Source organism: Macaca nemestrina, chromosome 8 (genome assembly GCF_043159975.1).
Source record: "Macaca nemestrina isolate mMacNem1 chromosome 8, mMacNem.hap1, whole genome shotgun sequence".
NCBI classification, from domain to species: domain Eukaryota; kingdom Metazoa; phylum Chordata; class Mammalia; order Primates; family Cercopithecidae; genus Macaca; species Macaca nemestrina.
Genome location: NC_092132.1, coordinates 80610819 through 80634050, shown reverse-complemented (window position 1 = coordinate 80634050; position 23232 = coordinate 80610819). Strand labels below are relative to the sequence as shown.

The window sequence follows — 23232 nt, the reverse complement described above, 5'->3', positions numbered from 1 at the left end:
GGAAGAAACTCATTGGTAGCTTGATGGGGATGGCATTGAATCTATAAATAACCTTGGGCAGTATGGCCATTTTCACGATATTGATTCTTCCTATCCATGAGCATGGTATGTTCTTCCATTTGTTTGTGTCCTCTTTTATTTCACTGAGCAGTGGTTTGTAGTTCTCCTTGAAGAGGTCCTTTACATCCCTTGTAAGTTGGATTCCTAGGTATTTTATTCTCTTTGAAGCAATTGTGAATGGAAGTTCATTCATGATTTGGCTCTCTGTTTGTCTGTTACTGGTGTATAAGAATGCTTGTGATTTTTGCACATTAATTTTGTATCCTGAGACTTTGCTGAAGTTGCTTATCAGCTTAAGGAGATTTTGGGCTGAGACAATGGGGTTTTCTACATATACAATCATGTCATCTTCAAAGAGGGACAATTTGACTTCTTCTTTTCCTAACTCAATACCCTTGATTTCTTTCTCTTGCCTGATTGCCCTAGCCAGAACTTCCAGCACTATGTTGAATAGGAGTGGTGAGAGAGGGCATCCCTGTCTTGTGCCAGTTTTCAAAGGGAATTTTTCCAGTTTTTGCCCATTCAGTATGATATTGGCTGTGGGTTTGTCATAAATAGCTCTTATTATTTTGAGGTATGTTCCATCAATACTGAATTTATTGAGCGTTTTTAGCATGAAGGGTTGTTGAATTTTGTCAAAAGCCTTTTCTGCATCTATTGAGATAATCATGTGGTTCTTGTCTTTGGTTCTGTTTATATGCTGGATTATGTTTATTGATTTGCGAATGTTGAACCAGCTTTGCATCCCAGGGATGAAGCCCACTTGATCATGGTGGATAAGCTTTTTGATATGCTGCTGAATCCGGTTTGCCAGTATTTTATTGAGGATTTTTGCATTGATGTTCATCAGGGATATTGGTCTAAAATTCTCTTTTTTTGTTGTGTCTCTGCCAGGCTTTGGTATCAGGATGATGTTGGCCTCATAAAATGAGTTAGGGAGGATTCCCTCTTTTTCTATTGATTGGAATAGTTTCAGAAGGAATGGTACCAGCTCCTCCTTGTACCTCTGGTAGAATTCGGCTGTGAATCCATCTGGTCCTGGACTTTTTTTGGTTGGTAGGCTATTAATTATTGCCTCAATTTCAGAGCCTGCTATTGGTCTATTCAAGGATTCAACTTCTTCCTGGTTTAGTCTTGGAAGAGTGTACGTGTCCAGGAAATTATCCATTTCTTCTAGATTTTCTAGTTTATTTGTGTAGAGGTGTTTATAGTATTCTCTGATGGTAGTTTGTATTTCTGTGGGGTCGGTGGTGATATCCCCTTTATCAATTTTATTGCGTCTATTTGATTCTTCTCTCTTTTCTTCTTTATTAGTCTTGCTAGCGGTCTGTCAATTTTGTTGATCTTTTCAAAAAACCAACTCCTGGATTCATTGATTTTTTGGAGGTTTTTTTGTGTCTCTATCTCCTTCAGTTCTGCTCTGATCTTAGTTATTTCTTGCCTTCTGCTAGCTTTTGAATGTGTTTGCTCTTGCTTCTCTAGTTCTTTTAATTGCGATGTTAGAGTGTCAATTTTAGATCTTTCCAGCTTTCTCTTGTGGGCATTTAGTGCTATAAATTCCCTCTACACACTGCTTTAAATGTGTCCCAGAGATTCTGGTATGTTGTATGTTTGTTCTCATTGGTTTCAAAGAACATCTTTATTTCTGCCTTCATTTCGTTATGTACCCAGTAGTCATTCAGGAGCAGGTTGTTCAGTTTCCATGTAGTTGAGTGGTTTTGATTGGAGGAAAAAATATTATCAAGATTGTCTTTCACACTCAATGAATTCCAGGCCTGTCAATTTTCATTCATAAATATCTAATATCTGTGCACTCCAACCCATCTCACAAGGCATGGCCCTAGCTTCCTCCTCAACTGACCAACAAAGGCCTCCTGGGTGGCTACTCACTTTGCTTTCAACTTTACCCCTATAAAGATAATGAACCAGTGTGAGAGGCCAGGAGTTTGAGACCAGCCTGGACAACATAGCAAGACCTCCATACCTACAAAAAAAGTTAAAAATTGCTGGGTGCAGGGTTATGCACTTGTAGTCTCAGCTACTTGGGATGCAGAGAAGGGAGGATTACTTGAGCCTGGGAGGTCGAGGCTGTGGTGAGCTTTATCACACCACTGGACTCCAGCCTGGGCGACAGAGCAAGAGGCTGCCTCTATAAAAAATAATAATGCATAAAAATAATTGACATGATAATTAAGAAGTATTGTTTGCTTTTGGGTTAGGCACAGTGCTAAATGCTTTCCATGATCTAATTTACCCTTCACAATAGCATAAGGTAAGTTTTATTCCTGTCTCCATTTTAAAGATGAGCAAGTTAAAGCTCAGAGAGTTTAAGCAACTTGCCCAAATCATAGGCAAGTTCTATCCTTCCCATTCAACTAGAATGTGAATGCAAACCATGTCATTTTGCTGATTAAAACCCCTATTGTCTTGTTGGAACAAACAAAATGAAGCAAAATTTCCTTAGCGAGGCATTTAAATAGTAATGATCACAGTCAAAAATTGAATACTTTCTATGTGCTCAGGGTTTCAGCTATGTGCTTATAAGTCCTTACCACAATGCTACAAGATATATGTGCTTTTCACTATGGTAGATGAAAAAAAATGGGGTCTCAGAGGAAATTTCCATGGTCAAAAAGTTATTATTAATTGACAGAGATGGGATTCCAATGGAGTATGTTTGACCCCAGTCCTGCATTTTTCCTTAGGCTACTCTGCCTTTCCTATAGCCTGACCTCTGACAATCTATGTGAGTTCACATTCCCTCATTCCTTTTTCTCCCTTTGTTCTACTCCTATACTCAAGTAATTCTGGAACACAGGCCATTTCAGAAAGATTCTCTTCCTTATACCTTATATTTACCTTTTATTCTTGTTTACTTAGCAAGTTTCTACATATCATCTCATGTTTAGTTCTAACAAGCTTTTTCTTATGAACCTTTGTTTGATCTTCCTCCGTCCATCCTCTCCTTGCTAGAAGATACCTGCTTTATTTTCAATGGTACTTTGTAAATAGTTGTGGGGAGATAGCCACCTGACTTTATTATGAATGTTTATTTATAATAGACAGTGAGGAATCATATATTGATTCATTTTGTTCAACTAATTATTCTGAATGCCTACTGATGTGTCTTAAATTTATCTCTGTTTTCCAAGCTCTTAGCACAGGGCTTGACACTTAAATGTTTTAAAAAATGGTCATATGAATAAATGACTAAATAAATGGAGGCTTCACTCTGTATAACATGAGGGGGCTGAATCAACAGCAGTCATTTCTGAATCAGATGATACAGCTCCTGAAATATGGTTTGCCATGATTCACTTTCCTTCTTCATTCATAGACAGGGTCTCCTTGATTTAAATATCATTTTTTAAAAGACGTATAAAATAGCTGATAAACCTTTCTACTTCCTGAAAGTTGCAAATAAAAAGGAAACTTTTGCTAGGTCATTCCAACAAAGTGATACTTCAAATCCTGGGTTCTCTCTTTCTGTCTCACCTGCCCTGTGTAATCTCACATTCAAACTACAAATAATACGCAGGCATGTCTAACAGACAGGACAAGGAAAGGGGCAGAGATAGCTGCTCTCTTCATCCTTTCTCTAAGGACCCAAAATTTCATTTCTGTCCACTCTCATCTGGCAACACCATGCATCTCTCTTGCCTATTCCTTGCCACTCAGCCTTTTCCCCTAAGTTGCCCAATGCTTCAGCTATGTGTTTACAAATCCTTACCACAACAGTACAAGACATATGTGCTTTTCACTGTGGTAGATGACATAAATGGGGTCTTAGAGGAAATTTCCTGACCCTGCTATCCCTGGTCACACACGCTCTGCCCCCTCCAGCAGGGTTGAAAATACAGATGCCAGCTGGGCAGGTTCAGAATCCACACAGGCCAGGGAAGGAAAGCAGCTGCTGTTTCTCATTGCTGTCCCTCAGAGCACACCCACTGCCCATGCCTGAGGTCACCTGGGGGATGTAAGTGTACATGGGTGTGCACACACACACATGTGTGCTGGGGGAGATGAAAGGCAGTATTTGAGATCGGACCTGTCTATTTGCAATTTGAATAATCCAGCCAAGAAGAGTTCAGCATTTTTCAGGCCACACCATATATATTTACACACATACATACACACACAACTACTGCTTCTGGCTCAATTTTAGTAATAATAGCTAATATTTATAGAACTCTTTTATGTCAGACATTGTGCTAAGTGCTTTGAGTGGATTATTGAATTTAAATCTACAGCCACCCTCTGAAACAGATTTTTATCATTATCCTCTTTTACAGAGAGAGAGAGAGAAACCAAGACTTAGGAGAGGTAAGACACTTGTCTCTCATTACCTATAGGGAAGCTGGGATTTGAGTTCAGCTATTGCAGTGAAGCTGGGGTTCAGGTTCCCAGTCTGCAGCCTTGACGCTCTCTAAAGTCATTGCCCTGGAAGTGGGATTCTGTTAAGCAGACGTCCTTTCATCCAAGTTTCATGGACTTTCTCTTGATGAGTGCAAAGACCTAAGGAAAAGACCTTTGGTGAGGAGAGGGCTGTGAGCTGAGGTTTATTCTTTAATAAGAGTTACCTTTGTGGCACTTATCCTTTATCTATAAATTCTTGTCTGTCCTAAGGGTACTGAAGCATGAGAAACATTGAGACAGAATATAGAGTTGAAATACTGACAGAACAATGGCATAATTAGTTTGTTCAAAAGAAGCCAAGTCAACTACAATTTGGCTTGGTTATGCATGGAATTAGAATCTATCTCTGCCAGTCCCATTAGCATCATCATAAAAAAAAGCACTCAGACCACGGCTGGCCAGTGAATTGGACCTTGGCAACTTATACAATTATTTTCTATGTGTCATATATGAAAATGATGCTAGTCCATTACTGTCAGTGGGATGCACATTAATATTTATTAATTAATTCCACAGACATTTGTTGAGTCCCTACTGTGTTACAGGTACCAGGTCAGGTTCTGTATGCCGTACCCCAATTAAAAGTTATGATTTTTGCCCTCCCCTAGGAGTTCGTTATCAAGGAGTACGGGGGTGGGAGAAGATAAAGATGATTAAAGTTGGGAGAACTAAGACTATATGCAGTATAAAGCACTCTCTTGTTTTGGAGATTAGTGGTCATATTTTTATGAAGTAAGTTGGAAAGGCTTCAAGGAGGAGGGGTCCTTTTATATGAAATAAAAGGGTAGGGATTTAAAAGGCATAAATGCTGGAGGAGGACATTCAAAGAAAAGAGAATGTCAATACTTAACGAGCTACATAAACAAGACCAGGCAAACTAAGTTTGGGCAAATTGTTTTAACTTAGCCAAACTGCTTCACCTTTAGAGCAGCATTTTAAGTTTTTGTTTGTTTTGTTTTGTTTTTTGAGATGGAGTTTTACTCTTGTTGCCCAGACTGGAGTGCAATGTCACAATCTCGGCTCATCGCAACCTCTGCCTCCCAGGTTCAAGAGATTCTCCCGCCTCAGCCTCCCGAGTAGCTGGGATTACAGGCATGTGCCACCATGCCCGGCTAATTTTGTATTTTCAGTGGAGACGGGGTTTCTCCATGTTGGTCAGGCTGGTCACAAAACTCCCGACCTCAGGTGATCTGCCCGCCTCGGCTTCCGAAAGTGCTGGGATTACAGGCGTGAGCCACTGCGCCTGGCTTAAGTTTTTAATAGGATCTCTTGGACACTTTTTACGACTGCCAAGTTAGGTCTCACAAACATGGGAAAGCTTGTCTTTAAGTATATTGTCTTTGAAAAGTTAATATAGTCTCTAAATGTTCCATTTAAAATGATTTACTTTATAAATGCATGCACTAAGAGAAAACAGATTTGATTGATACACACCACAATGTTAAATTAACTGTGATTGTTTCTAAGTATTGGCACTATTGTCAATTTTCTTTTTCTTGTTTGTGCTTTTCTGAGTTTTTCAAACCCCCAATAATAAAGATGTATCTCTTCTATAACCAATCAAAAGGACAAAAGTTACTCAAAATAATCCTTTAAATGTTATGTTTTAGAGACAGAGTCAGAGTCACTCAGCTCATGCATTTAACAAATAGTTAAGTCCCACTCACTGTCCTGGGCATTATGGACACAGAAGTGATTCAGACAAAATTCCCTTACAGGGGTTGCAGTCTACCAAGGAAAAATAAATGAAATAACAAATAAATTTTAAAATACAGAATACTATATTTTAGGAATAAATAAGGTTACATATAAGAGAGTAATAAGAACAAACAAATCGGTAGGAGGGTTTAGGGAGAATAGCTCAGAGCAGTTGGCATTTGGGTTGGATCCTAAGGATGAGTAGGGGTCAGGCTAGGAAGAGTGTCCAGGTGGGGTGGACAAGTGTGTCTGACCCCTGGGGCAGAAAACAGCTTGTCACAGGGGCAGGACAAATGACACTAACTTATAACTGATTTAATGAAGATAAATGAGTAAAGTTTATCAGAGCACCACACTGAAGTGAAAAATAGTCTGGTATTCAATTATTTTGGATTTTTTCTCTTCAACAGTATTGTCACTATTATTTAGCATCATAATTATTTGGTTTGCTATAAGGAAGTCCTTACCTGCCTTACCAAATTACATACAGCACCAAAACAACAAATGCTACTGGCTATTTAAAAAGAAAATTGTATTAAGGTAGTGTGATGATTTAACCTGAGAGTTCCAGGTGAAAACGTACCTACCCTACAATGTTAGTTTGTTCAATTTCTAATGTCTTTACAACTCCACAGGAAAGCGCTTTCTCTCAAATACCCTTACTGCCATGCTTCTCACTCAAATAACCTTGGAAATATCAGGATATTATAGAAAGAAGCCACGGTTTTCACATAATCAGGGGCTATCCACCAGAGTCATTTCTGGTTGATTTGGAAGATATTTTCCTTAATTAAACATACCTATTTATTCTCTAAGAGAAAAAAGAACCTACTGGGGAAAATAGAAGGAGAAAAATAGAAGGAGAAAAGAAACCCCACCCTGTCAATATTATGTACTAAGCTGTACTGCTGGAATTATAGATTCGAAAGAAACCACCGCAAAAGGGCTTTTGAAGTAAGTTTCCCCTAATAAGTAAGTAATTTGAAATTTGGCAGAAGGGCACATTCCCTCAGGGGGCTTGTCCACCATATCAGTCCCCGTGCAATAGAACTGCACCATTACTCGGAGCATGCTGGTGCAGAGGGCCAGGCCAGCACCTGAAGAGATTAATTATTTCCTATTCTGAAAAGAGCTAAAGAGGATCTTTACAAGCCACTACCTTCCTAATGCTCCCAGGAAACAAATGCTTTGGGACCTGGTGACAATAGTGACCTTTAAAAATCTTGGGTACTTAAAGCAGATAAGGAAGATAATAATAACTATGATTATCTGATCTTTTTATATTAAAGTATAATGTGATAATGTATTAGTCTGCTCACAACATGACAAAAGATAAGACTCACCTGTAATTAGGTATCAGTTGGGTACCTTGCCATTAGGGAATCAATTTAGGTCAATATGATTTTTATCTGCACTTGCAAAATAATCTGTGATGGGAAAAACCACTGTCTTCCTTGAAGCAGGATGGGGAAGAAACAAAGGTCTAGTCTTCTTTTTTCCTTTTTACATTCTAAAGAAGTATTTTATTTGGTCCTTCATTAGCAGCTATAAATTCTAGATATAGCATATACATAGTAGGTGTTCTTGAGTGTTTTTGCAAATCCACTTCATTTTATTAAATAGGAATGCAGTGGCATTATCCTCTGTTGAAACAGTCCTATCAAATTCTCTGTACAACTCTGAACTCAAATGCTACAGACAACTGCTTAATCTTCCAAAGAATTCTTACAGTGTAGGAAAAGTTTCAAAGGGTAATTCCTTTTCTTTTCTTTTTTTCCAAGCAATACCAGCCTTCCTGTCAACAGCAGTGTTTGAGATGTTTGGGGCTTTACCTTTGATGAATACATGACATGCCACGTTCTATAGGTCTACAGATTCATCACTCTCTAAATTTATAGGGATGTATGCAGTGTGATTTGATAAATTGTTTTGTTTTGCTTTTCATCACTCACACGCTATTGAAAGGACGCTCCCTGTATATCTTAGGGACCATCTATCAAAAATAAGGCTTGAGGAGAACAAATAAAATGCAATAAAAACTTGTTGAACTGATAACTATATAATATGAATGTGTCATCTCTGAATATGAAGGACCACTATATGAGGCTCATATTTTATTTTTTTAGCAAGTTTACATATCTGTTTCCCAGTGGTTTAAACTGCATTTTTGGTTCAAATGTTTGCAAAGCTTCCCAACTGTCTTTGGGAAAGAGAGTGCTATAAATTAAAATGATTATTAATCTTACTAAATCTATTCCTTTTACTGGCATTTACTTAGGAGATCCGTGCCTCGTATAATGGATTGGCTTGGCAACTTACTTGACATACTAGTACATGAAATAAGAATTTGAAGGAGCTTGATACTGTTTTGGTTTGTTTTGTTTTTAAAGGAAAAAAAATCTCTATTAAACTGAGAAGCAAATTGACCAAAAAAAAAAAAAAAAAGAGAAAAAGAAAAGGTTAAAAAGAGAACACTAAAACTTTATAATTGCCAAACCTGTCAATTTAAATCAAGGGGAGAATGATAATGATTGCATTTATAAATTAAAATTCTATTTATATTTCATCACGAGAACTACAAGTTTCCTCTAATTACTAAAATGTTCTCTATCCAAGACCAATAATGAGTATGAGTCCATGAAAATATGTTCGAATCCCAGAGAAAAACTGCTTTATAGGTTACAGAGTCTAAATTTCTTACCAGAGACAGACAGCATAACAGTAACACTGCTAAATAGATATTATACTTAAAATGGGTACCATTTTGTAGATATTAAGGTTATTTTCAACATAACAGATAATGAGAAACCTACTTTGCCAATATACAGTGCACAATGAATGATCAGAGAAAATAAGTTAAAGAAATGAACATATCAAATTTGCCCTTCTGACAGGAGATATTTGAAAGATTGATAATTCCAGAGCTGTTGATGGCATGGGGCAAACGTGAATCGTTATACACTATTAGCATCTTTCAGCTCTTAGGAAGAATTAAGTATATCGTACTGATACAAAATGATTTCTAAGTCATACTGTTGAGTGAAAAGGTACATTACAGAATAACTATATTCAATTTATGTAAATGCCTCCCCCTCCATGTATGTACAAAATACATGCAAAAATGAAGATATAAAAGGTTTCATATCAAACTACCAATAGAACTTGGGGCAGGGGTAGGGGCAGGAAAAAGGGTGCAAAATAAAAGGGCTTTTCACTTTTTACTCTTTATCAACTAAATTTTTTACAGCAAGAGACGCCCTCATGTTTCTTATATAATAATTATTTTAAAGAAAACATAGCTTTTAAAAAAACTTGTTGGATGAATTACCTCATTCACAATTTTGCAAAGAATTACGAAACAGGAACAGACATCATTTCATTAAACTTATGGTTTGCAAACTGTAGTCTAAGCCTTAGGCGTTTCTTGAGTTCTCCATAGGGAGGGAATGAATGTTTTACATACACACATACACACACACGCGTGCACACACACACACACACACAACTCTCCCCAGCAACTCTGGAGGTTTCTTATGTAATCATTATTTTAAAGAAAACATAGCTTTGTAAAAACTTGGATGAATTATCTCATTAACAATTTTCCACAGAATTCCAAAGGGGAAACAGGTATCATTTCATTCCATAGAATTATGGTTTGCAAACTGTACTCTAAGCCTTATTCTAGGCTCTGGCTTCCAGATTTGCCTTTCTGTTTCACAAGTTAGAATTAAATGTAAGATTGTGTGTGAGCAGTGTTTCAGGACTTAAACATGCTTAAGGGCTATTCCAACTCCAATTTGTCCCTGCAAGGACAACACAATTGGCTTAATGCCACACCCTAGTGGCAGAACTCAGAGAACACTCTCTGTTGTCTGTGTTGTGCCGTGTTGCCCTGTACCACATGGCCTCTCTGTAACACTTGGATTCCATTCATTTCATATGCCTGGCCCCTACCTGAAAGTCAGACACAGCCAGCAGTAGAGCTAAAGCAAAGAGAACACCTCACTTTACACCAATGTTCCTATTCATTTCCTCTTACATGTTTACATTTATTTTTCAATACTATATATAGGTAAAATTATGTAGTCTTCTAGCTTCTTTAAGGATAATTTTTATAAAAATTTTACAATTTTTCTAAGTACACACAAAGAGAAAATATAAGTTTCTGCCATTTTCCTGGAAATAAAAGGGATTACCAAACTAATTAATAAAATGACATTTATTATAGTCAGTAAAATATAACACGAACTGAGTACAAAATAGCTTAAATGAGTCACCTCCCCTACCCAATTAAGAGCTGACCCACAAGATCCAAGAAGACCATAACTCAAAGGAGGCAGGAGCGTCACTCATTCTGCAGGTACCAAACTGCAGCAGCACATTCTCCCAAGAAAACAGCTCATTGTCATTGTCACCTGCAGAGACAAACTGAACCAAAGACAGACAGTTACAGGCCCCGAGAGGGCAAGGAGAAAGCCGCCCAACTGGGTTTTAGTTACTGTCACACAATGAAAAAGAACAGTGAAATAACAACCTGATACAGATGCCTGACCCTCCTCCTGTAGGTCTTTGCTTACCCCTTCCTTTCACAAGGTTCTTCTCTGCTCTGAATTCATAGTCTTTTTTTTTTTTTTTAAACCCTGGCGTTAGTATCACTTATTTTAGCTCTGAATAATATGTTGGCCAGTGTTGTGGCTTAATTATATCCTTGTGGATGATGTGTCTCCCCACCTGGATCATAAACACAAGGAGAGCAGGATCATAGCTTGTAAGGGTCTATGCAATAAGTGAAAAGGTGTGTTATTGAATAACAATTATATTCAATTTATGTAAATGTCTTCCCCTCCATGTATACACAAAATAAATGCAAAAATGAGGATATGAAAGGTTTCATACCAAACTACCAATAGAACTTGGGGCAGGGGTGGGGGCAGAAAAAAGGGTGCAAGATAAAAGGGCTTTTCACTTTTTACTCTGCGTCAACTAAACTTTTTACATTAAGAGAAATCCTCATATTTCTTATGTAATCATTATTTTTTTAAAAACCCAGCTTTTTAAAAAACTTGTTGGATGAAGTACTTCATTCACGATTTTGCACTCCAAGGCAATGGAATGATACAGCTAATATATAATCAGTTACCTTTAATTAAAGGAGACAGCACTCAATAATAAGGGGCGGGCCTCATGTAATCAGCTGAAAGGCCTTAAAAGCAAAACCAAGTTCTTCTGAGAAAGTAGAAAATCTGACTTGAGGCTACAGCATCAACCCTTGCCTGAGAGTCCCTAGCCTGCCAGCCTGCCCCATGGATTTTGGACTTGACAGTTCCTGCAATCACACGGGCCAACCCTTTAACATACATTATGCACACATAAAATACAATATATGTGTGTATGGATACATTCACATACATACACACACGTATATATCTCCTACTGGTTCTGTTTCTCCAGAAAACCCAAATGATACAAGGAGCGGACAAGATGCAAGGTTCTCCTATGTTGGAACTTACATTTTTCTAGGGGAAAACAAAAAAATCACTTAAATACATCACTAGTCAAAAGTAATATATGAGTGATAGGGCTATGTAGAAAATAAAACAAGATAAATATGATTGCACATGAGTGGTGAGCTACATTTAGACTGGGTGATCAGGGGAGGTGTCTCTGAAGCTGCGACATTTATGCTGAAATAAGAGCTGGCATTCTCATTACTTTTTTTGTTCCTTCCATAGATCTTGCAGAAAGTAATTTACATAATATGCACTCAATAAACTATTTTGAATAAATAATGAACAGATTAATGATATGATCTTGTAAAAGACTGGCCATTATATTTCAGGTAACTAAGAAACAAGCTGAGTTTAAGACCTTAATGAGCAGAAAGTGTTTCCTCTAAGCTGAAATTACACCAACCTGGAACTGGAGGCTCTTGTTTCTCACTTGATTAATGAATGGAGGTGACCGATTAAGGTGTTTAAGGTATGCAATTGCTTTTATCTGCACTCATTTGAAAGCAATATAGACATGACACAGTTGGTAGACAAAGTCCAAAGCAGAACAAATATCCCTCTCTGACCCCATTATTCCCCTTCTTAACTCCCTCTCCTCCTTCAGAGCAAAAACATACCCCTACTCTAAACCTAACAGACTTGATGGGTTATTCATGAGAAACAAAAGATCCTATGTTTCATCTTTCTTACCTATGATCTTCCTATCTGATGTGTGTGTGTTTTTATGAGGGGCAGAGGAAAAAATGTGGAGAAAAAGTTGGGATTCCTCCAAACCTGAACCTAAGAGATGTCCTTATCATCCAAGAGCTGTGACTCCTATCAGTAAAGGGAGATTTGGGCAAGTAACCACTTCAGATGGTGCGGCAAGACACAGGCGTGACTCTCAAGGAATGTCGACTTACAGTTTATGTTTCTTGGCCCAGATAAGCTGACTTCTGAGAGTGAATGTAATGCGTATGTTAATAGCTAAAGACCAAGTGTGGGTGAAAGGCAAGGCGATCATCAAAGAGTGAGCCCCTTTGGTTTGTTCTTTTCCAGGATTTCTTGGATTGCAGATTTTCAAGTGGTAAGAAAGAACTGATGTCTAATCCTGCTTTAAAATATTTACTCTGTGCAGTTGAGTTCTGTGAATGTCAAGTAGGAACAGAGTAGTCATGTTCAAAGGCAAGGGAGAAAAAAAACAAATGAGGTACAATGAGAGCGTTACAACATTGACTTCAGAAGCTGTACATAAGAAAGACAAACTCAGAATGGTTTTTAGCTGCATCCCAAGAGGAATCATTCTGGGTCTCTGCAGCTCAATTTCCAGATGATCAGACAAAATAAGCCCATGTGAGGTCATTCCATAACAGGGTGCTTGGAATGATGGACTACAGGCAGGGGAAGGTGCTGGCTTCATTAAAGGTTTCAAAAGTATTTCTGGTCAAGTTAAGTCTTAAAACAATGATTCTACCCATTGGGAGGGATTAACTGAGTGAGTTAGGACTGTGCTCTTGGTCGTGCTGCTGACTGTCACTCTGAGACCTCTTCCCTTCCTGTCTTGAGCTGTGATGCAGAGAGCATGTGCAGAGGTTGCTGCTTTGAACCAGAATGTACTCTGCACAATTTTCAAGCAGATTCTCATAGGCAGTAGAGGTTGACCAGAATAGGGAGTGTGTGGAGAGATAAGAGGCGGTGCTAAAGAGTTAATTACGGTCTTTGCTCTGAGAAACACAATGCTTTGCCCAATAGGCTTGAAAAGGATTTTCATAGCAATAGAGCCGTATGTCAGGATGGAAGGCTTGAGACTTTTTTCAGCAAAGAGGAAAGGAGAAGGAAAGACCATGTTAAGTCAAGCAGAGATAATGACACTCATCTAGAGTCCTGAATCATAGAATTTTAGAATTAAAATGGGCAACAGAGATAACTTAGCTCTTCACCTTCATTACTTCAGTGAAGAGCTTGAGACCCAAGAAGAAGGACATTTCATCTGAAGAAGGCCCACCTTTCATCCACCATGAACAGGTACTTCTATTGTGCAACTGGAGGCTACTCAAGTCTGTTATCAGTTCTTGATAGAAGACCATTCTATAGAGCTTGCCCAATGCCCAATTTTTCAGTGATATTATGTCAATAAACTATTTATAACTGAAACCCTTGCTTTTCGCATTGCATATGTCAGACTACAGTGGTCCCAGCTATTCACACTGATCTGAACTATGTATATAATTATTATGCCAGTGGTAGTCACCACCATTTATTTAGGGGTGACAACATGCTAAGAACTGTGGTAGGGAATTACAGGCAGTAGCCCAGGGAAAGACATTAGGCCGTATATCAGTAGGCTTCCCCTGTGAACCCAACACTCCCAATGATCTACTATGTGCAGAACATTCTATGCAATGCTACACATCTCCTCTCTGCCCCAGATACACACACACACCATAAAGGCACAAGCTACATACCTTGTCTCCCTCCTTGCTCTAGTCTTGTGGAGTTTCTCCATCTTTTGTGGGTGCTGGTAACCCAGAAAAATTTTATGAGGGCTGTGTCCTGTTGTTATTTTCCCTCACCTTGTTTTGAGATAAATTGGCTTGGACAATCCTGTTCTGCATAATGTATACTCCGATTTTTTCTAATCCTAAACCTTGATCAAATTCCCCTTGGCCTTCAGCTCTGTTCAGGAGTTGGAATGCTTTTGCCATGTCCCTGTTTGAATTTGATTTCAGATGGCTTCTCATTGTCTTCAACCTTTTTGGTTCCTTCCCCATTAACGACTTTCCACTGTGAACAAGATAATAGGTTTCAGCCTGTAGCTTACGCGCCCCTGCTCTGGACTTGGTCCTCCCTTCTTTTTGTGTGGCTGCTACATTAACACTATAGCCATGTCCTGGGAGCAAATCTTAACAATACATGTTTGAATTTGTGCAATTCTTCCCATTGTAAGTTGGATGTGGGAGCTAAGGAGGAATACATAACTCAAACTAACCAGTATTTTGAACAGAATTATGACCTGCAGGTAATTCGTGATTCTATTAATTGTTTGTTCTTTCCTGCTCTGAGTAAGATATTAGCCACCATTGAGTCCTTAACCATAATAAATGGGCAGACAAGGTGACAGTAGAAACAGGGCCTTGATTAAAAATCTATGCCCTGCAAACCTGCAAATTAGATAATCAGAGTAGATGGAATAGAGTTTCTCAGCAAATGTAACCATTGCTGCGGACTTTTCAGAAAATAAACAGCCACAGGTTTAAAGGATGAAAGATGAATGATGACTGGAAAAGGAAAAAAAATATGCTTTAAAATGATTATATCTGATATCCACCTAAATCTTCAAAAACAGCATAAAATATCTGGTCTTGAAGAATGCCCAGCAGCCGGTTCATATGCCTTTTTTCACCCCTTCCCTCCACTTGGCCCTCTGAAACTGAGAAAGGTTTTAGTACCTTGTTGACAGAGCCCAGAAGTGAATGATCGACACTAATGGGATTTTTAATCTTCAACCTAATTAACTTTGTTAAAATTAAGGCTTACTAGGAAGAATCAGCACAAAGAAATTAATTAAAGCAATGGAATTTTTGCTGGATTTAACAGCTGAGTACCGACTGTATCTACAATGCACACAGAGACAGATACTTCCGATCCATTGCCATTTTTCTTTTGTTGCTTTGGTGTTTCCATTTTTGAGAATGCCTATGTTCCCAAACCTGAAGATGCACAGCTTTGTCACTGGCACAGAGACCACACTTTACTGTAGAAAGGGATTTCCTTGTCTGTCAATGCCACCATACCCTTGACCTTGTTGGATGTGATTTGCCTTACACCTAGCAAGTTACCTGGCTATGGCAATTTGATACATATTTGTTGAAAGAATAAATGTGTGAATGAGTAAATAATGATAACTTTAAATACTTGATGGTAATAAGGGGTAGCATTGATGCTTTGCTTGTTTTTTTCACCTTGTGGTTATTACATGATAAAAGGCGAAGACAAAAAGAATGGGACATTTTCTTTCTTGCAGAAACTAAGCAAGTTGATCTTTACAATACCCCGTAGTGTACAGGAGAGTCTTTCAGGGGTACCTAGCTCTAGGCACATCTGCTACCAATGAAAATTCATGTAGATACCTAAAGTATTCTTAATAATTAAAAAAAAAAAACCTTTGTTTTGGATCATAGAGAATGGAGCATTTCAGATGACTCATTTTTGTATAGCTGTAACTATCACAAAATATCCTGAATAGCAATATTTGTAAATTTTATCACAAATTTTCTTGACTCAAAGTTATTGCACAATGATCACAATTTAAAGATTTTTTTTTTTAATGACTGGGGTGCACCACCATGAATAGCAACTATTAAATGATATGCTGTAAAACAATGATACTTTCAGTCCACTGAGTTTCACAGGGTTGTAAGTTAGAACATTTTTCTTACATTTCTTTACATGAACATGGTGTTCTTCATGGAAGTTAAATTTGGAGAACCAGTTATACACTTGGCCCTCCTGATATACCTAGGCTCAGTTACCTGCATTCATTTCAAGAATAAGTTCTTAACTGTGCAAAAAGGTGTAAACTCACTTTAAATGTAATTCATTCCTCCTAACCTAGTCCTTCTACTAGTTCCTTCATTTCAACAGTAGATTCTAAATAAGTATGCTAGCACAGTGATTGTAACAGTAAGGAAAACTTGTGTTATAATCCCCTTATTCTTTATAACACCCTGGAATTTTTATTTATATTTAAAATTTTTAAATAATAAAACAATGAAAACTGCACGATGTGCTATTTTTGTTTGGTAAATACAAATTTCAGTTCATGCATTATTTTATGTATTATTTTATTATTAATTATTATTATTTAGTATTTTACTATTATTATTTTACCGATTTTGAGTAATAGCTATACAATTGAAATTTCTTCTTTATTAATTTTAAAAACCAAAATATTAAGAAAATACATATTACTAATTATTACTTAACTGTCACTAAATGATTCTGTCATATAGAAGAAGTATTAAAAATCCACTCTGGGGGGTCAAGTACACCAGGTACAACACTGAAACAAAGGTGGTTGAAATGTGGAATCTGACAGCAAGAAGTGGTAGCGTGGCTGTTCCTTAGAGGATGCACTTGAAATTCCAGGTTTGATCTCAGGGTTGCCTACAATAGCATATACCTAGGTCCTGAATAGGGGTTCATACATTTTTCCTGCTGAGATTCACAAAAACCAACTTTTGTACATAGCTCCAAGGCCAGCTCTTAGAGGTCTATGATACTCTGCACTCTTCTACATCCTAGGACCATATACCTCCAGGGGGGTCTCTGATCAAAACCACTCATCACAAACTCAGAGCTCCTTGAAGGCAGGGCCTGTGTGTTTCATCTCTCAACTCCCCAGTCCTGACAGAGTGCATGGAACAGCAGAAGTGTTCTAAGCATCGACAGAATAAACAAACAAATGAATAGATTTCAAACAAAACAAAAGTCTTTTAGTATGCCAACCCATATCTGACTTAATATTTATCCAATTAACCTATTGCTTATCTTCAGTTTTATGTGAATTATTTTCTCAACCATTCATTAATATTTATGGGGTACCTACTCTAGAGTGGCACTATTTTAGGCACTGAGAATATAATTATTGAATTGGACAAAGTGCTTTAATCTCATGAGTAAAGTGCTTCCTGATGACTAGAAAAAACAATGTACCATCTTATGCATTAGCACACCCATGTGCACCTGCCTGTACTTGCTAAAACAACCTTGCCAACCATTTAGGACATATGGACTAAATGGAATTAACCTTTGAATCACATTGAATGACCTGGGTTTTATACACTGTGAGGCCATCTAATGCAAAACCTCTGAAGAACCCCTTCAGATACTTAGGGTTGAATTGAAATTTTGTCCTATTAATTATACAGGACAGTGACATTGGGTCTTGACTCACTTGTATACTCTAATTAAATTTACCACCTGGCACATAGTAGACCCTCAATAAATATTTATTAAATGAATTAATCATATAATACTCATAATGGCTCATTTGTGATATATTAATAATATATAAAATTCTCAGTAATATATTCTCTATTGCAACTTGATTTCTCCTACACTGTTAATTCAGTATTAAATGGTCATTTGCTCCCGTTTTCTTTGACTAGTTCACGGCATTAAAACACCGCTTTCTTCCCCCAAGCTTTCAATTTAAATATGCTAGCAGAAATTCCTATTAATTCCATTCCAAGTATTTGCACAAAACTGATCCACCATAGCCGTCTGCTAATGATGCATCTGTCATTTTATTGACACCCCTAAACAGCTTTATTCTCTTTTCTAATTAAGAGACAAAACTGGTATTGTCAGCTGATGAACCGACATTTGGGGGCTTTTGTTCTAATGTAAAAGGCAACACATTATGATGCTAAAACAAAAACTCAGGAATGTTAACAGAAAAGCCCACTAGACAAAATATATTTACACGTACAATTTGAATTAAGCTTGTTATAAGCCTAATAGTCATACAATATTTTGAGTTACAGGGAAAAAATATACACTGTGGCAAAATATATTCAAAACAAAAAGTGGCGGTTCCTACCCTAACTGGCCATTAAAATTCAGAACAAAGCATTCTCATGTGCTTACCAGACAATCAAAAATCATACAGAAAAAAACCCTAAACCTTTTAAAGCCAACCAAAATGATGTGCTGGGATATAAGTTATCATTATAGAGGTACTAGTAACATTTAAATAACAGCTAATAAGAGCTAAAAGTTCTTGTAGAAAAAAAAAAACAGAAATGAGATAAACGGCACATATTTAGGAGCCAAAAAAAAAAAAAAAAAAAAAGAAAGCAAGCAAGCAACGATTTCCTGGTGATTATATTAGCTAATTTCCAGAGAAATGACAATTACATACAAGTACAGGACTAACAGCTTACCAGAATGTTCTCAAGCAACTGAGGAGGACAGGCTATAAAAGCTCTATCGCCATCACATTAAAAATCTAATCTAAAATCATTGCATGTCAGAAAATTAAGGATTCATCAAAATATCCCCAAAGGTAACGTGATGGAAGGAATGCATAAGAAGGAACCACGCTCCTTGATTTTTTTTTTTTTTTTTTTTTTTTTTTACATAGAAATGTATCTTAAGATCTATGTTTTAAAATAAACTAAATATAAAATCTGGTCTGTTAAATGAGATCATTGCCATGTAGTTAGTGTACTTTCTGGCACATAATAAGTGTTTGACAACATTAGGTGTTCTTATTGTTGTTATTATTACTGAGATGTCAGATTCAGCTCATTGCTGTTCACAGTTCCCTCCCAAGGCTTAAAGGAACCCAAGAAAGATTTCTTGCGGTTAAGCCATGATTCCAGCGAATGCTGTTTCTACCTCTCTTTCTGGAGACTCCGGTTTGATTCTCTAGTTGCAAACTCTTGCCTTATACTTAAATTCTCCTGCTCTGCCTAAATGCTTAGAGCTGTCCTAAGCTCTGACCTGTATGTCTTGCTTTTATTGTCTGTTTCATCCCAACTTGTCTTCTGTATCACTCTCAGTATAGGGACTATGGGTGAAACCTACCACGCATGTAGCCTATAGTCAATGCTCAAATTCCTACTTGTTGAGAAGGAGAGCCTGGGTATGTTATAAAAGTGGGTATCATTTCATCAGGCCTGCTGTCTGCATACACCAAGGTTGAGAGTCTACTGATTGCCTTGCCGGGAGTCCCTAAAAGAGTTAGATATTGATCCATACCTAGAGAGGCATATAGGGTTCTTGTGATCAATAGCCTAGCTGGGTTTATTTAGCATCAATTCTTTAATCCTAGAAAAATCATTGAAACAAAAGAAGACACCTATACTGATTTAAAAAAACCTACGGTGACAACAAAATCAACTTACTAGTTACAAATAAAATGCTGGCTTATCTGTCATTTCCCAGGATATTCTGAACAAGCAAAGAGGTGGGATATATGTGGTGATATTCAGAGCAAAGCAAAACAGAGTCTACAGTCAGTATTTGGTAACATACTGCTGCTAGGGATGCTCCTTCTCTTCTGGTCACATACTGCTGCTGCTGGGGATGACCCTTCTATCTATAGAGAAATAAAGAGGAAAACGCTGCTTTGAGGTAGAGAATATCCAGTGAGAACCATGCCTGTAGGCAAATGTAGCTGATGTTTCAGATGGGATCCTATCCACATGGGATGAGAACTGCACAGGCCCTTCTTATCCCAAGAAATTGGAACTCTTGTGGAATTTGACGGAATTGCTTTTGTTTAATAGCAATGCTGTGTGTGTGTGTGTGCGTGCGTGCGTGTGTGTGTGCGTGTGTGTGGGGAGAGAGAGAGAAGCAAATAAATTGTGGTGCCAAATTCTGAAAAGCAAGACAGCGTAATGGCAACTGGGCTTAAGAATATATTTGATTGCATATATGTTGCATATATATGACAGTCCTTGTATGGTTTGAGTTTCTAGCGGGCAGGAAAGGTAGAGTTGGCGATTCATAACCCTGTGAAACTTTCATAATCTTTTTGTTAAAATCCCACTTCATCAAGATGGTCAGACAGCACGTTAGCTTGATAGTCAAACTATTTTTCTACATTTCATATATTCATTCACTCATTCAATAGCTTGGAGAATAAAGAGCTGACCAAACACAGTGTCTACTTTGAGACTTCCCTATATAACTTATTTGTAGAAATCAATGGACAGGGATTTCTATCATCACTACTTTATATGCCAGTGACAGGGGCTTATAGAGAAAAACAGGGAAGGAAAGTTCTTTGTCAGATTTGTGCTGTGTAGATAGATAGAAATAATCTTCAAAAACATGTTCTTCCCTTTGAAAATATTTTTTATTGCTCTAAGTTAAATATGATTCTTTAAAAAAAAATTGGGCAAAAGGCTCAAGCCAGTAAATCCTATCAGAGACAGTTCCATATTTTTTAAACAAATTATTATATGTTTTCCAACATTTTTTTCTTGCTTTCTAACTTCCATTTTTATTTCTGAAAGTTTTACATGAAAGGGAACAGAAAAACCTTTCCCCTTGAATTTATCCCCATTATAGCAGATTTTATTCTCATTAGGAAAACCAACCTATCTTTTCCTAACCCTCCTGTGACTGCTTTTAAACTGCTTTATTGAAATATGATTGACATATAAATATCTGTATATATTTAATGTATAGAACTTGGTGTGTTTGAAGATAAGTATCTACTTTCGAAACCATCATAACAACTAATGCAATAAATTTATCCAGTATCTCCAAAAGTTTCCTTCTGCCTCCTTTTGTCGCTTGCTTTGTTTTCTGTTGTTTTCCTTTTCTGGTAAAAGCACTTAACACAAAACTTATCCTCTTAGCAAAATTATAAATATATGATAGAGTATTGTTAACCACAGGCCCTATGTTGCAGGGTAGATCTTCAAAACTTACCGTGCATAACTGAAACTTTGTACCCTTTGATCAAAATCTCCCCATTTCCCCCTCCCTCTATTCCCTGAAAATAGTCCTTATACTCTGCTTCCATGAGTCTGACTACTGTAGATTCTACATATAAGTAAGATCACGTGATATTTTTTCTTTGTCTGTCTTATTTTATTCTGTTTTTTCCTCCTGTGACTTTCTCCTTTAAACTTCTTTCATCGCACCTTCATTCTTCTCTCCAGTGTTGCACATGCTTATTTGAGTCTATCAAATCTTATTTGAGTCTAACAAGCCTTCCTTTCAAAAACACTCTCACATTCCTAATATGTTCCTAATATATTCCTAACATGTTCCTATATCATCCAGTTGATGAGCTCCACCAATCCCTCATCCTCTCACTGGAGGAAAACGCAACAGTCCCTACCCAAACCAGGTCTGTGCCTGAAGGACAGCAGTCCCAAATTTCTACTTGATTTAGACGAAAAACATGAAATCAGACCTTCTGTTTCCTGTGGCACTGAGGCATTGTTTCATTTAGAAAATAAAAGTGTCTACAACTTAAAAGAATTCACAAAAAAACCACTCCCTGGGCCCTTCAAAAGTTAAACACAGAAAATAAAGGTGGTGACAGTTGCCAATGACACAAATTTCGGATACTTGAGGCAGAAATGTGGTTTCAATGAAGCACATCAGAGGGCAATAAAAGGATTCAGCTGATCCTGATGGGATTATATGCTTTCACTTCTTCTAGCTTTTAAAATTAAAATTAAAATTTGAAACAATATTTAACAATGTTATGTTACATTTGTGAGAAAGTAAGGTTTTCCTTAGCATCTTTCCATATCCGTTTTCCATGGAAACTCTGGGCCCAGTGAGCTCACACCATCTTCACTTCAAGTACGCTGCACCAAATACCACCCAGGTCCACTCTATCTGTAAATGCTTCTTTCCAAAATTACTTTCCTTGTTTACTCATACGTTGCTCAACATCCACTCCACCTGCCTCTCACCAGAATTTTCAATTTTCTCACTGGAAATTATTTCAAACATTTAGAGAACAGCAATGTGATTGGTTCAATCTGTGTCTTAAGTACAAGTTTTAAAATGTTTGTGGATGTAAATGAATAGACAATAAAACAGAAATAAAAGCATTTCTAATTATCTATGAAAAGATAATTAGATCTTTCTCCCCACTTTTGCACATTATTTTTTGGTGGAAAATAGGATCAGAGTGTCAACACTACTTCACATTCTCTGGGCCTGTTTCTTTGCTCAGCCAGTTAATCATTCCCCAGTCGTCACGGAGTGTTTCTTCCACTAACCGTTCACTATAAGTAGTGGTGGGGGAAGGAAGCTGAAAAGACAGGTTTGTTCCTTTTGCAGCAGCCAGCAAAGGATCGCTAAGATGGCCCCTACAGAACTTCACCTCCTGATATTCACACCCTGTGCAGTTTTCTTCCGCGTTGAACCAGGATGGATTTGTGTGACAACTATTGTAAGGCAGAAGTGATGCTATGTCACTTCCAAGGTTAGGTTATAAAAAAATTGTGGTTTCAGTATTGGAGTCTTTCTCTCAGATCACTTGCTCTGATGATGCAAGCTATTATGTTGAGAAGAGCCCTGTAAAAAAGTCTGCATAGTGAGCAGCACGTCTCTGGCCCATGACCAGCAAGGAACTGAGGCCTGCTAGCGATCATGTGTGTGAGCTTGGAAGCAGATTCTTCAGCCCAAGTTGAGTCCTGAGATGGCTGCAGCCCAGCCAACATTGTGATTGCAACCTCATGAGAAACCACTCAGAACCACCCAGCTCAGCCTTTCCCAGATTCTCGGACCTCGGAAACCATGAGATAATAAATGTTTGTTGTTTCAAGATGCTAAATTCGGGGGGCAATTTGTTACACGGCAATAGATAGCTAATACACATTTGGCATGGATGGTACAGGATATAAATATGGTGCACTGAGCTGTAGCCAATGTAGAAGCATAACTGAGCAAGTTGTCAAGGTATTAAGAGAAAAACCCAGTAGATTTCTTATTGGAGTGGCAGGGGAAAGCTTTTCATGAAAGGTAACATCTGAGCTGTGATTTTATAGATGGGCAAACGTTCATTAGAAAATGAGAGGAGGAA

General features: G+C 37.6%; 1 protein-coding gene across 3 annotated transcripts in view; it reads right to left on the bottom strand.

Moving 5' to 3' along the window:
* CYP7B1 (cytochrome P450 family 7 subfamily B member 1) overlaps window positions 1-23232 on the bottom strand; it is a 202667-nt gene that overhangs the window by 67432 nt on the left and 112003 nt on the right. Inside the window, exon 1 of one of the 3 annotated variants that reach the window (XM_071068173.1) lies at window positions 4407-5569. The exons of the other annotated variants lie outside the window; for them this stretch is intronic. The gene's annotated coding sequence lies outside the window, so the exon portion shown is untranslated. Of the gene's footprint in view, window positions 1-4406; window positions 5570-23232 lie in introns of those variants that run through there. 3 annotated transcript variants of the gene reach the window in all.